Here is a 16,269-nt window from a genome sequence, read left to right as displayed (position 1 = left end):
CAGGATCTGCAATGGATGGGTGTTGTTCTCTATCAAGTTGCTACCAGTGTGAGGAAATTACTCTTGGTCTTGAGAAATATCAAGCTCAAGATAGTCAGATAAATTCCATCCTAAAACAAGCACGTTTCCACTTTAAAAAAAAAATTCCAAGTAACTATATCAATGATTCATATGGTAGTAATGCACAGCACAAACTTCAGCACTAGGGACAGAATTTTCTCAGGTTCTGAGTTATCTGGGCTATGGTGAGATGAGTGGTAGAATCAGGCAAGCTTCTTGATGAGGCCCATCTTGATGTAGAAATCCCACCACAACTTGTTCACTTTCTCCAGGAATGCCACGAGATTCTTACTAGGCAGCTGCGAGCTCCCAGTCGACTCTCATTATTGCTCGTTAAACACTTTAACAGTCCAATCTGCCATGGATTAGAATCATAGAATACCTACAGAATGGAAACAGACCATTCAGCCTATCCAGTCCACACTGACTCTCTAAAGAGCATCCCACCCAGACCCAAGTCCATCCCCCCACCACCTCCGTATCTCTGTAACCCTGCAATTCCCATGGCTAACCCACATAGCCTGTACAGTATGGGCTATTTAGCATGGCAAATCCACCTAAACTGAACATCTTTGAAGTGTGGGAGGAAACTAGACCAAGAATGTGCAAACTAGATGCAGACAGTCATTTGAGGTTGGAATCGGACTTGGGTCCCTGGCTCTGTGAAGCAGCAGTGTTAACCATCGAATCACTGTGCTGCTCATTGAGCTTGGTAAGATCGCGATTTTATCAAGCTCGCCATACGAACTAGCCTTTGATAAAAGTCAACCTGGCAACCGGAGCTGGAAATTGGCAGGTTTAACTCAGCACTAGCCTCAAAAGACCTCCAGTTTTCCCACAGACAAACCACAGGGCAGGGCACAATCCACCACCACCAACTGCATGTACCCTTCCACCACAGGCATTGACACTCCACTTTCAAAGAGTCATTGGCATCATCCAGACATTGTCAGCACACTGGTATTGCACACACTGCAAGGGCAGACTAGTCAGGCATGCACGCCAGCAACCAGCATTGTACAGCTGTATTAAGTACAGGTGTGGCACAGGGGCTGGAATCCAGTCCATGACATTGTTCAGGCTGCCTTTGCTCTCTCAGAGTGTGTTCACGGTGCCTGCAGCATGCCCACCTTGCCATGCCCTCTGCTTTGTCTTGTACCAGCAATTGGCACAGTCACAGCAACGGCAGGTGGCCATGCCATGTAGCAGCCCTCATTCTCAATAAGAACCTATGGTGTTGGAGGTATATTGGAATAGATAGACAATTGGCTAATGAACAGGAAACAGTGAATGGAGATAAGGGTTTCTATTTGAGGTTAACAACCTGTAACCAGTAGGCATCCACAAGGAATATTGCTGGGACTGCAACTGTTTACATCTGTATTAATGGCTCGAAGGAAAGAGAAGGTGCTGAAGCCAAATTTGCAGATCCCACTGAAGTAGATGGAAAGGCAGGTTGTGAGAAGGATACACACATTTTGTAAAAAGATATCTATAGGTTAAGTAAATGGGCAAAATGTTGACAAATGGAGTACAGCGTGGAAAAATATGATGTCGTTCCTTTTAAAGGGAGAACAAAGAACAACATTATTCAAATGGAAAAACAGTATAGAAAGCTGCAACACAGTGGGGCTTGAGTGAGGGTTAGTCGGGAAACACTTCTGCTTGAAATGCAGAAAGCTAGTACAGTAAAACAGAAATTGCTGCAGAAATTCAGCAGGTCTGGCTGTATCTGTGGACAGAAAGCAGAGTTAACATTTTGAGTCCAGTGATCAAAGTCAATTTCTATTTTTGTGTGTTTCACATCCACGGTGCCCACAATCTTTGCTTTATTACAGAAAGCGAGCACAGAGGTGCAGCGGGTAATCGGGAAGGTAAATACAATACTGGCTCTTATTTCAAGGAGGTTATAAGTTAGAGAAGTCTTAGTATAACTGTACAAGGCCACATCTACAGCACTGTAAGCAGTTTTGAGCCCCTTATTTAAGGAAAGTTATCATTTCTTTAGAGCCAGATCAGAGAAGGTTCATTCAGATGATCCCCAGTATGGATGGATTATCTTATGAGCAGTAGTTAAAAAGATCGAGAAGTGATCTCATTGAGACATGTGATTCTTAAGAGTTTGACAGGGTAAATGTTGTGAGGATGTTTCCTCTTATGAGAGAGTCTCGGACCAGAGGGCGTAGTCTCAAAACAAAGATGCATCAGTAAGACTGAGACAAAGAGTAAGTCTTTGGACCTCCTTGTCACAGAGAGCTACGAGGCGAGAGTCCATGTATATATGTAAGGCTGGGATAGGTAGATTCTTGATCAGTCAGGGAATCAAGGGTGATGGCGAAATGACAGTGAAGTGGACTGAGGAAATGTCGGATCAGCCATGATCCTATTAAAAGGCAGAGCAGGCTCGAGGGGCCGAATGGTAGCTTCTATTCTTGTTTCTTATATTCTTCTGGCCTCATGTCAGTGTTGCCACTTGCAGTACATGACCACAGCACATGCACCAAAAGCCATCTGAAGCAAGCAGTGGGACATGTCTGAAAGTCTGAGGGGAGTAGTCTGCCATGAGGTCTGGGGTGAGGGGCACCTGTCAGTCAGGGTGTCCCGCACAGTTATTCAAGAGCAGACTCCCATACTCAATACCAGGCTCCGGTTACAGTCAGGTGTCTGGTTGGGTTAGTGTTACACAGGAAGTTTGTGCCCCTGGATCACAACTTTTGTCTCCAATGGGGCCAGTCAGGGGGAGGAGGCATAGGTTGTGTTGACCACCAACCAAGGAAAGGGGCAGATCCAGGCTGGTGCTATGAAGTCTGGTTGCTTGAGGGAGTGGACCATGGTCATGCTGTTGATATTGTTCAGAGAGTGGGGACTGGGAGAAGGGTAGGGAGTCATTAGGGCATGTTCACAGCTTAGATTACGACCTGGTAAAGTATGAGGTGTGTGGGGTTGACTGAATGGACGCTTAGAAAGGAAAGGATGATTTTGGGGGTCTTCATGGCAATTTAGCACTGAGGCTGAATGACAGTGACAGAGGAACAAGCTGCGAAGCACATGGTTAGCTCACTGTGTTGAAGAGAACAGCCCAAAGGTTGTGAGGGAGGAGACTGCATCTGAAATTGTCACTGCGCCTTCACAGAGGAACAACATATTCCTCAAATTATTTATGTTGGCAGCACAGACAGGCAAGTCCCCTTTGCCTTGGCTGCCCTGCAGCATTGACTGTCTGTACATGTTATGCCTCCCTGTCACTAATCCTGCTAGGGATGATACCCACTCTGGCAGGCATGCAGCGAGGTGTCTTCCTGCCAGGGGCTGGAACTTCTCAAGAGTTGGAGAGGGGTAGGGCAGGATGGAGAAGGAGGGGCCCGGCCAGCTCTGCAGTCCCCTGAGTGGATGTAGGGAGGAGTTTATGTCTGGCTCTTCCTCTGGCCGAGTGCCCCCTGGCACCACCTTGTATCTTTGTGAGGAGGGGGGCATCTGGACTTGGCTCAAGGCTCCCTCCATGCCTCCTCATCCCTCCCATCCCACTCTGGCCCACCTCCGTTCCTGAGGACCAGTGATCTCTGGCAAGTGAGTTCTGGCATTATCTTCTCTCCAGGAGCCTCTGAGAGTGCTGACCCATCTCTCCCTGGCAGCCGACAAACTGTCGAAGGAGGCAGACAGATGCTGGCTGCAGTGCTGCCCAATAGAGGGGAATGTATGTTGAGGGATGGGCTGTATCAGTCCAGCTTCTCTGCTCTGAGGGATGTCAGGGCATAAGCTTTGGTGGGCAGTGACTGTGAAAGCACAGAGAACTGTGAGGTAGCAGAATGCTTTGGATTGCACTTAGCATGGAAGAGGGGAGAAGATCATTGACCTTCTTCCTGCATTGCTGTCCCTCTCCTTACTCCTTCCACAGCTTAGCAACACAGTAGCCAGATGGCAACACTTGTACAGATAAAGAGTGAGTTTGGAAGGTGGCATGGTTGCAGGCAGTGCTGGTCTGAGGGAGAACCTCTGCTAAGTGGGTATGTTGCTTCGGAAACTGTGCGTGATTAAAATAAATTGGAAATCAAAAGCGATTGTCACTGTGAGGGCTGAAATGCCAATTAATGTGGCGGGTTATGGTGAGAAATCTCACTCAGCCTTGCAATGAGAATCACTCACCCAAACAGATGTGAGTTGCACTTTGCCAGAGCCATAAAATTCCCTTCTATATTTTCTGAATCACCTTGGGAAAAATGTGAAGATTTTCTTCACAATGTGTTTCAGTATTTCAAAGGTAGCTTAAAATCTGCTTAAACCTTTTTTTGATGTACATTAGCCCCTGAAGGGCTAACATTTCTCAGGACAAAACTAAAGGAAGATAAAAAAAAATCTGAAATGCCACTTTCATCATTACAATTTATAAAATAGAAATTACAACAAAGCATTGCTCTATGATGATATGAGTGCATTAGAGCAAGCGGAGAAATGATTTACAAGAAAGGTTCCAGCAATGAGAAATTTCACTGATGAGGATAGATTGAAGAAGTTGGGACTGTTCTCCTCAGAGAGGAGGCTGAGAGGAGATTTGATGATGGATGTTTTCAAAATCAAGAGCAAGGCGTTTAGAGTGGATAGGGAGAAGCTGTTCCTGCTCATAAACGAGAAAAGAGCAAGAGCGGATTTAAATTGATGAGCAAATGAAGCAAGGTCCATGTGAGAAAAAAATGCTTTTTCACACAGCGAGCAGTAAGATTATTGAATGCACTTCCTGGAAATGTAATGGAGCTGGTTTCAATTGAGGCATTCAAGATGGCATTGAATGATTATTGGATAGAAATGGTGTGCACGGATATGGGGAAAAGGCAGGAGATTGGCATTGGGGGCGGAATAGAATCGGTGTAGCAAAAAGGGCCTCCTTTTGCAATGCAACAGTTCTGCAATTCTGGGTGCAGAGTAAAGCACTAAGCTGAACTCTGCTACATTAGCCTCACGCCTTTTGCTCCATGTTTCAGTAATCCATTTCCAAATGAAATTGATGAATAAGTACACAATTTGTGAAAAGTATATGTTGCTATGGATGATAAATTTTAAACCAGGATACTCATTTGAGTTTGAAGTAGCTCGTCACTAAGAAATTCCAGAAAATTCGCTTTGGGATTTCTTTTGTAAATACTTTACTGGATTCAATCAAGTTTAGAGGAAAGAATATTGACTCTATCTGATCCATTGCTTTGAATTATCAAGAAGGGTATGGTCTAATAGAGTTTGAAATAAAAAATGCAGAATGTCTTAATTAATCTTTGATCCAATCATTAACTGACTTTATTGGCTGCCAACAAATTGTTTTATGCAATGTCTACAGTGTACTGTTGTGGATCATGGTGCCACTAAACACCTTAAGAGGTTCAGATCTGAGCAGTCTGCAAGTGAGGCAATGTAGTAACTAATTTGTAATCTGATTCATTACATTTGAACTTTGGAGACCTGTGCTTCAAGCATGTTCCTAGGAGAGAAGATAAAGATGAGGATCTCTGCTTCACAATCGATTATTGTTGGGAGTTAATACGTTAATTGAATGAAGGAATCTCTCTGGACTCAATCAAGGGCTCAAATTTAATAATTTTCAGAAGCAGCAAATATTTCCTTGTGGTTATACCTGTCACTTGTAAATTTTAATTTTGACTAAGAAAGCATATTTGAATCAAAGTAAGAATTAAGATTGAAAGTTGGGAACGTGGCACAGTGGTGACATTGTTCTTTGTAAACTAGGGCAGTACCGAAATCAGTTTAAAATTCAATTCCAGTTCCAGCCACAGTTTATTCGTAAACCTGGTACAGAGAGAGCTGACGCACGAATTTCCATACATAACAACATATGAATTTCCATCCCATTTATCTAGTGTCCAGTTGCAGTTTACATTCCAGTTTCAATTTACCTTTGAAAAAAGAAAGCAATAATAATTCAGCGTTGTGTTTTGAATGATACATCATGAGTGACGCATGAATGCAATTTTTTTTAAGATAATTTCTAATCAATCCATCCAGATATGTTACAGTGTAACCTCTAGAGCAGGTGTGACTTGTATCCACGCCTCTTAGCTAAGAGGTAGGGGCATTTCCACAGGACCACAAGAGCCCAAAGTTAATAACAATGAGAAACATAGTCAACAGGATTCGAGCCTGCACTTGGTCATCCCAACAGATTCCAACTCCATTACCTTAACAACCCAGACATTAATACGGACTATAGAAGCATCCAATCTCTGGGTCCAGGTTGCTGGGGTTTTGCTGTCATTCTATACAATATCGTATGAACTTCCCAAATGAAATTGCAAGGGATTTTGTAGATATTTTGAATGAATCTGTTCAGATGTATTATTACACACGTTTGGAGTGGTTGGGATTTGCACCCAGACCTTTTGGTTCAGAGACAGGGACATTACCACAGTACAGCCAGACCACTAATGGCAATGAGAAATCTAATCATCTATGTGAGGCAGGGTAGGTTTGGTAACAACTTGTCAGAGTAGATAAGCTTTTGAGATTCTAGAGCTGGGGGCCACCGCCTAAAAATTAGAATCAGACCTCACAAGAGTTCTAAACAAGGGTCACTCGACTCAAAACTTTAACTCTGATTTCTCTCCACAGATGCTGCCAGACCGTGGCTGAGCTTTTCCAGCCATTTCTGTTCTTGTTTTCTCTCAAGAGAGCTGATAGGAAGCACTTGTACACACAGAGCAATAAGAGGTTTGGAGCAAAAACAGAAATTTCTGGTGAAGCTCAGCAGGTCTGGCAGTAACATTTCGATTCTGGTGACTCTTCGTCAGAACAGGTAGGAAGAAGTGATATTTATGGTGAATACGATTTTGGGGAGAGGTGATGGTGTTGGAGAGGTGAGCGGACAGATGGAGACAGAGCCCAGAGAGACAGATATGAAATGGGTAGGCAGATGAGGGGGTTATTGATAGTAGGTGAGAACAGAAGAGAATCTAAATAAATGATAATGAAAGTTAAGAGTAGGAGAGAATATGTAGACTGTGTTAAATACAACCCATATATGTGATAGTGTGCGAGAGTATGTGAGAATGGGTGACTGTGCTAAAAGCAACTCATGTCATAACAGGATAATAAAACGTGAGGCTGGATGAACACAGCAGGCCCAGCAGCATCTCAGGAGCACGAAAGCTGACGTTTCGGGCCTAGACCCTTCATCGGTGAGGGTTCTGGAATAAATAGGGAGAGAGGGGGAGGCGGACCATGTCATAACAGGACCAGGTGTGGGGTGGGTGAAATACATGGAAGGATAGAATCAGGCTCAAAAGTTATTGACTTAATGTTGAGTCCTAAAGGTGGCAGAGTCCCCAAGCAGAAAACGAAACGACACTCTTTGAGCCTATGCTAAGACTCCCTGGAACACTGCAGCAGGTCCCTGACAGAAGTGTTGGTGTGGTGTATTGAAGTGGTGGGCACCTGAAAGCTTGGGCCTGTTTTATGAACAGAACATGAGTGTTCTACAAAATGGTCACTCAGTCTGCGTTTTTCTAACGTAGAGGACACCACTCTGAAACGGAGATGACGAAGAAGAAAAGGCAGGAGTCAAAGATGGTCTAGTTGAAGGTGAGGGCAGATTGGAAATTGGAAGCAAAATTGACAAAGGGAGGGAAGCAGCACCAATGATGTAATCAATGCATCAGAGAAAGAATTACGGGTGGGAGCTGGGGTAGGACTGGAATAAAGAATGTTCCAGGTATCCCACAAAGTGATAGGCATAACTGGGGCCCACATGGGTAACCATGACCACCACTCCTATTTCAGCATTCCTCAGGGACCGTTTACTCTGGAACATCCTGGTCCATTCCTCCTCCATTCCATTTGATTCTATCTGAACATAATTCACCCATCCTCACACCCTCGTTCTGTCATGCTTGTTTCTGGCACTGCCAACTCATTCTCACCCATTCTTAATCTTATTGTCACATGATACGGGTTAACTTCAGCCCAGCCTACCCATTCTCTCCTACTCTCAACTCTCATTATCACTTATTCATCTTCTCTTCTGTTGTGGTTTATTATCAATAATCCCCTCGTCTGCCTACCCCTTTCACATTCTCTATCTCTCTCTCTCTAGATTCCCTCTCCACCTATCTGCTCATTTCCCCGCCAGCAGCCCCCCAACTTCATTTGCAGCGTAAATACCAGTTTTTCCCTTTTGCTATAAGTTCTCATGAAGAGTCACTGAACTCGGAACATTCGCTCTTCTTCCAGTTCACAGACCCTGCCAGACCTGCTGAGTTTCACCAGCAATTTCTGTCTCTGTTTCAAATCTCCACCATCTGCAGTTCTTTATTTCACAAGGGTAGAGGTTTGGAACAAGCAGTAGCTGATGCCAAATGTTAATTTTAATGTTAAGATGGATAAGTTTTCACTACATGAAATGTATTAAAGGCTGGCATATGGAGTTAGGCCACAGGTCAGCCAAGGCTAAAATTGACAGATTTTTAAACTGTAAGGAGTATTGGGAAAAGGCAGCAAAGTGAAGTTGAAGATAATCAGATCAGCCATGATCTGATTGAATGGTGAAACAGCTCAAGGGGCTGAATGGCCTACTCCTGATCTTACATACATATATAGAGGAGATGGTAAAACAAAAAGAATGTTGGCCTTTTTAATCTAAGGAAAGAAACACTTGATATAGCAGGAATACACTGTAGATTCACCAGTTTGATCCCTGGGAATGGCAGAATTCTAGTGAGGAAAGATTGAAGAGGTAGCCTGTATCGTCTCAATTTTGAAGAATGAGTGGTGATCTCATTGAAACGTATACCCTGTTACGGCCAATAAGAATTTTGTATTTGGCTGTTGCATCTAGAACCAGGGGACTCAGTTTCAGAATGAGGGGTAAGCCATATCAGACAACGATGAGGAGGAATTTCTTCACTCAGACCGAGGTGAATAGTTGAAATTCTCTACTCCAGAGGGTTACGGAAGCTCAATCATCGAGCATTGAACAGGCTCAAGGAGGAAATTAGTAGATTCCTGGAACAGAAACAGAAACATCTGGAGAAACTCAGCAGGCCTGGCAGCACCAGTGGGGAGAAAGCAGAATGAATGTTTTGAGTCCAATGACTCTTTGTCAGAACAAATAGATTTCTGGATACTGACGACAGCAAAGGATGAAGTGATGCATTGGGGTGAAATGGAGTGGAAGTAGATGATAAACTATGATCTGCTTGAATGGTGAAGCAGACTGAACAGGCTGAATGGTCTACTTCTGCTCCTAGTTCTCCTGTTCTTATGAAAGTACATTTTCTCTGGCATTCTTTACATGTGATCTGGCTTTTGACACAAAATACAAAATTAAAATATCATCTTCTTTCGAACCCCTATAGTGCTTCTTAATTGTAACAAAAGCATTCTCAAGTATTGGTTCACACTGAACTTCTTCACCCTGAAAAAAAATCCATATAGAAAGCAATTATAAATAACATGAAATAAAATGGAAGTGAAGGTAATAATAATGATTATGGTTACTGACAGCACAGCTGTCTCTACATCTTTACAGCTGGCATCTATTTTCATTCCTATCCACACCAGAACGTTAAGCATTATTTCTTGCAGATTAAATAAGCAAAAATATGAGGTTTTTTTTCAAACTCAGCTTGTGATGGATCAAGGAATTAAACCACTGTTTTATCTCCTAATTTGGAAACTGAGAGCTTAGTCACACTCAAGTATCTGATTGCCTTATTATCTTAATCTTAATTACCTTAAGTATCTTCATTAAGAAATAAAGGAACATTTCTATTTATGTAATGCCCTTCACAGCAAATGAAGCACTTCTGAAGCATAGATACTGTTGAATGTGAGAAATCAATGTAAAAACATGGAAACCAATTTACACATAGCAAGATTCCATAACCCGCAATTAAATATATAACCAGGTGGCAGTTGAGGGATAAATATTGTTCAAGCCACCATGGAGGAATCTCCTTTGAATACTGCCATGGGATTCCCTAGAAAGGACTGACTATCCTTAGTTTAACTTTTTATCTGAAAGGCAGTACTTCTGACAGTGCCAGAAGTCACACAACACCAAGTTATATTGCAACACGTTTATTTGAAACCATGAGCTTCCAGAGTGTTGCTGCTTTGTCAGATGAAGTCAGTGCAGCCCACTGTAGGTAACTGCATTGATATATCAGCCTAGAGACTCTAGTGTGTGCCTCAAACCAATACCTTTCTGAGCAGAGATTAAATATCTGTCAATGCTAACATATACTAGCGTGTACCAATGGGTTCAGGGTGGAGGTGTGAAATAAAGATGGCTCAGTAATAATATTCTACCTGAGGGCTTTTAGAGCGCTTTGTCAGTTTGATGGGGGTATTATTCACATAATGACAGAACATCAGTACTGTAACAATACAAGAGATAAAAGAAAAACTACAATTCAAAATCTAAAATAAAAATAAAACTGTGTGAACATCTGAGAAAGAACGCAGCTTAATGTTTTGTTTAAGAGTGATGTGCCAGAACAAGATCCAAATTCTGAAAAATATCCAAAATTCTGAATCTTTTCATGGTTGATAGATGTGTGACTAATGTTATTTTCTGCTTCCAGTACTGTGTCAACATATATTTTCCATTAAGTTTATCAGGTATCCAATTTATAGATGCCTAATCCTGACCTGTTACAATTTCAACTATTGATTAAACACATGGCTCAAACACTCTCCAAGTTTCCAATTCCATTGTGAAACTTCCGAAGTATATTAATATTGAGTATTTCTGATTATGAACCTTATTACCAGTCAGGGTATTTATCTGACTTTGCTGAATGAGTTGATAAATGGTTACTGTTTCCTGTAGTCAGCTAAACTGGAAATAATTTGGGATAGATTATCTCTGATCAATGACATGCATACACTGTCGATGTTGACATAGCTATAGATGACACCGAAAGAGACCTTCGAGTTTTCATAGTCAGTGTTAATCATGTCCAGTTAATGCAGAGCAGTAACCAACAAAACTAATAGAATATTGAATAATATAGCCAAAAGCACGAACATATTCAAATGAAATAACAATCAAACTATAATGTGCCGTGGAGCGACAATGTATTGAAAACTATGTTCGGTTCTTGCCTTCAGGACACAAGAGAAACATTCAAGAGCCAAAGGCAGTGTTAGAAGAGACTTGATGCTGATCTTCAGTGTCAGCGGTCTGAGTTACATGGAAAGACTGTAGGGACCTAGGATTTTCAACCTGGAAATTAGATATTTGGGCGGTGATATTATAGGGGTTTCTCCCATAGTTATCAAAGTATAAAATTCTTAACCAAAAAGGTCATTTTAAATTCGCCTGTAGGGCTAGCACAGATGTCCAACCACTAAAAGGTAAATTTAGAATTTCAGATTGCAGGAAATGTTACTTTACACAGTGATCATTGTGAAGAAAAGACTTCTGGCCGGGATAGTAGAAACAACAGTGTTAGAATAACTTAAACAGTTAGATGTTGCAAAATTAGGGTGTTAGGAGTTCATCAGAGAGAGAATTAAGATGAACTGAATAGACTTCATCATATATATTTACATTATCTTTTAGCAGTAAATGCTCTAATAAGGCTGGAACATGATGTGCTTGAGTTAGTAGGATCATGTCTTATACTAAAATGTGAGGCTGGATGAACACAGCAGGCCAAGCAGCATCTCAGGAGCTCCTGAGATGCTGCTTGGCCTGCTGTGTTCATCCAGCCTCACATTTTATTATCTTGGAATCTCCAGCATCTGCAGTTCCCATTATCTCATGTCTTATACTGTACTTTTTCAAGGTTAATAGTGCTAGATACTACCCTGATTAGAAATAAGTGATGTAAACAAGGAAGTGGAGCACTACGATGGGAAAATTATTTTTAAAGGAATTTACTAAAATATGTTTTTAAAGTTCTAATACTTAAAAACAATTTCTTTTTTCTGTCCAAACCCATCTGCCCATTGCAATCACATCCCATTTATAAAGGCGAGAATGGCAATGTTACTGGCGTTTACCCAAAAAAACACAGACATTTGCTCAAACCAACTCTTGCTTGCTTTTAGAAATAATCAAAGGGACTCCTGCCTCCCAGCTCTACAGCTGACATTAATTAAATCAATGAGGAGTATTTTCATTCCAGTTCCAGGGACATAGCAACCTGAGCTTCACTTCTGACTGTCTTCTGTATAGTTCCAGCCTGGGTGATATATTTGTGATATGCATAGACCTGTTGGACCAACAGGTCACCAATAGGAAGATGTTCAGTAACATCATACTATTTCAAACACTGAACCACCGAAATGATAAAAGCTTATGAAATTTTATTATTCCTTCAACACCATCTGTGGCCAGCCTGTCTTTTACAAAATTAAATTCAGAAAGAACATCGGTGATTCAGTGTCTTCACCTGAATTGCACCTGCCTACCAAGAAATTATAAACTGTATTATAGAGTGTTTGATTGTTTCTATGGGTCTCATATTAAATATCTTTTTAAAGTTTGGCTTTAACTTATTTTTTGTTTTTCTGGCTTCTTCAGTCACTAGGAACCAGGGTGAAACTCAATGGGTTGCTACAGTGAACTCAGCTGCCTGCTGTTCTGGCTATTATTTTGCTTATTGCCTTTCAAACATCTACCTACTGAGATTTGAATGTACATACAGAGCTTAAAGAAAAGTAGAGGTACCACTGAGCTGCTAGTGTTTCATGGTGCTAAAAGAGATGCATTTCCTAAATGAAGGAGAGAAAGAAAATCTCACAGGAATGTAAAAATAAAATGTTTTGAGATGTATCAAATACAATACTAAAAAAAAGGTATTGTTTGCCTTTCTTTAGAATGAGCTTTATAAATATTGATCTGTAGAGTTTAAAAAAAATTCTAAATGAACTTTGATGTCTATAAATTCTTGTATATTTTTCAGTGTGCCAATTTGTAATATATTTTGTAAGTGTATATTTTTCTTAGAAGTGATGTGATGTGTTTGGATGTGTGCGTAACCCTTTTATTCCTCAGGGTGTTAATAAAAGGACGTAGCGTTACATTAACTGCTCTGGAAAACCAAAATACTGACGAGAGAGAAAAAAAAGGCAAGCATTTTGTTGGAGGTTTTGTAATAAGCTAAATTATGTTGTGAAAGAGTGTAGTGAAACAGTGAAAAAAAGAAAAAAAAGACAAAAAATGTTTGCAAAAAATTTGTGGGCTCTACTATTTTATAGAACCTTTCTTTCTCTTGTAAATTATTCTGACATTGAGTTTTTGTTGTAATTGTTGCAAAGGTTTTAAATATTTGTGCTTTCAAATGCTGTACGGTACATGTAAATGTCATTCTTGTTACCTTGATGAGTTTTTGTAATACTGTCATTTATTGAATAAATGTAAAACATAAGAAATAACATTTTGAAAGAATGACTGTACGAAGACTGCTTAAGCTATGTTCAGAAATAGACCTGCATCAAAAATTTAGCTAATTGACTTTTTTGGTGTACATTACTTTTTTAAATAAAAGTTGTTCAAAGTCAAACATATGACATTTTTACAGTACATGGAAGTACATTTTGTTTTTATGGCGTTGATGCTGATACAATTCCAATTTTTAAGCTCCTGTTTTTGCTACTGAAACAATTCCCTAAAAGGCAGCTTTAATCACATTATTTAAAGCTGCAGTATGTTATATAATATACAGAACACACATGCAAAACATATTTTAAAAATGACAAGTGTTGCAAATTCATTACCAAGCCAGTGCAGATTGTTTCACTCATATAGTATAGAGTGTTAGTAATTTTGCAGTAGTAAAAATGTTCTTATTTCACAAGCCCTTTCCCTTGCATTAGATCTAAGACCTTCCATTACAACTATTGTTTTGTGTGCTGTTGCATGACCAAGTGACTTTTTTTTACAAAATACTGTGTGGATAACTGCAAGGTCAGTAGATTCAGTGGTGTATTTTAAAGCATGTTAATCTACTTCAACATTTTATTAAAGAAACTATATATTATATAAACTAACAATTGTGTTGGAATGAGTTACAGATTGTAGCACAGCCAGAAGATTCATGCGTAACTCACAAGCCACTTGAGATTTGTTTTTGTGTAACTTAAAGCAAATTCCTTAATTTGTAATACAGCCTCTTCAACATGTTCCAACTCTGCATATTTAACTATATTTTACAGTATGTATATATATATAAAATAGTAAAATATGTATGTATATATATGTTCTAAAACTACAGTGAGAAAAATCTGGTTATATACTTCAGGTGACAGAATATGTAAACTTTAATGATTTTTGTTTCTTTTCTGGTGTCTTTTTAAATATTGCATTTATATCAAGTAATTTGGTTCTGAATTATATAATATATTGCAGTTTTAAATCTACTTTGAAGGGAAATTCAGAAGAATACAGGAAATGCTCTAAATTGCACCGTCTCTGTAAGCTTTTTAATGGACTATTGGGTTTAATTTTCACTAGTTGTTTATGAGTGTGTGTTTCAAGGAAAAGTTTTCTGCAAGTATTGTTGAATATTTATTTTGTATAAAGTTTGTGAACTGGTTGCACTCATTAGTGATTTATTTCATATTGGCTGCACCTTACCTATTGCCTGCAATCACAGTTTGATGGAATGATTGGAAATGTTATATGCAATTATTTTGTTAAATGGCATCGACAGTTTTTCCCCTTAAGCTCACAAAGAGAAACAGTATCATTGTGCTGAAGTATGTCATGTTTCTTTAAAGGTATATCAAATAAAAATTAAAAATTACATGCATATATGCCTGAGGTATTTAGAAGTTCAGAGATATCCTTCAGTCCATTCAGCAATGTCTCACTTTTTATTGGCAGTACTTTTTGTAATGCTGGGGCTGTGTAAGATGACTTTCCACATCAAGCAGATGTTCACCCGCACATCTGCCAATGTGGTATACTGCATCCGCTGTAGCTTCCTCTACATCGGGGAGACCAAGTGGAGGCTTGGGGACCACTTTGCAGAACACCTACGCTCGTTTCGCAATAAATAACTGCACCTCCTGCTCGCAAACCATTTCAGCTCCCCCTCGCATTCCTTAGACGACATGTCCACCCTGGGCCTCCTGCAGTGCCACAACAATGCCACCCGACGGTTACAGGAACAGCAACTCATATTCCGCTTGGGAACCCTGCAGCCTAATGGTATCAATTTGGATTTCACAAGCTTCAAACTCTCCCTCCCCCCACTGCATCCTAAAACCAGCCCAGCTCACCCCCACCTCCCTAACCTGTTCTTCCTCTCACCTATCCCCTCCTCCCACCTCAAGCCACACCTCCATTTCCCACCTACTAGTCTCATCCCACCCCCTTGACCTGTCGGTCCTACCCGGACTGACCTATCCCCTCCCTACCTCCCCACCTACACTCACCTCTACTGACTCCATCCCCACCCCTTTAACTTGTCTGTCTCCTCTTCACCTACCTTCTCCTCTCTCCATCTTCGATCCGCCTTCCCCTCTCTCCCTATTTATTTCAGAACCCTCTCCATTTCAGAACCCTCTCCCCATCCCCCTTTTCTGATGAAGGGTCTAGGCCCGAAACGTCAGCTTTTGTGCTTCTAAGATGCTGCTTGGCCTGCTATGTTCATCCAGCTCCACACTTTGTTATCTAAGGTACCTTGTGTAGCTTTTAAACTTATTTTTAAAATAAGTTCTATTACATTCGACTGTTCCAGAAACTCTAAAGGGAAGTGCCTTAGTAATGATCAAACTTGTACAGTTGTTCAGTTCCACGGTACTGGTTGGATACAGGACTGTTCAGAATCATAGAGGTTTAAAGCACAAGGAGGAGGCTATTCAGCCCATCATATCTTTGGTAGCTGTTGGGTAGGTCTGTGAATCATTTCCAAATCTCAACTGAGCAATTGGGTGGAGGATGCAATGAGTTACACAAAGTGTTTTTTCTACAAGAAGTCTGGTTAGTTTGATTCTTCAGCTTCAATAATACCAACAGAGTAGATGGACTACTCATGTCCTCCGATTATGTGAGCAAGAAAAATGCAGAAAGAGACCTAAGAATGAAACAATTGACAATTTAAAACGTGAATATTTTTCCCTCTCCTAAGTGAAAATGTTGGGCAGTTTTTCATCAAGCTAATCCGGACTGAACCTGAACTCGAGCTAGTGATGATTCTCCTATTATTTTTCTTCCCTGTGACTTCCTGGCAGCACAGATATGATTTTTGAACC

General features: G+C 40.6%; 1 protein-coding gene across 6 annotated transcripts in view; it reads left to right on the top strand.

The window, feature by feature from the left end:
* Positions 1 to 14,816, top strand: part of nexmifb (neurite extension and migration factor b) — a 266,291-nt gene extending 251,475 nt beyond the window's left edge. For all 6 annotated transcript variants that reach the window (XM_048544636.2, XM_048544634.2, XM_048544632.2 and 3 more), the window contains one exon: positions 12,593 to 14,816. The gene's annotated coding sequence lies outside the window, so the exon portion shown is untranslated. The remainder of the gene's footprint in view (positions 1 to 12,592) is intronic.
* Positions 14,817 to 16,269: the final 1,453 nt, after the last annotated feature.

Source organism: Stegostoma tigrinum, chromosome 15 (genome assembly GCF_030684315.1).
Source record: "Stegostoma tigrinum isolate sSteTig4 chromosome 15, sSteTig4.hap1, whole genome shotgun sequence".
Classification (NCBI taxonomy): Eukaryota; Metazoa; Chordata; class Chondrichthyes; order Orectolobiformes; family Stegostomatidae; genus Stegostoma; species Stegostoma tigrinum.
This window is presented reverse-complemented; position numbering and strand designations above follow the sequence as displayed.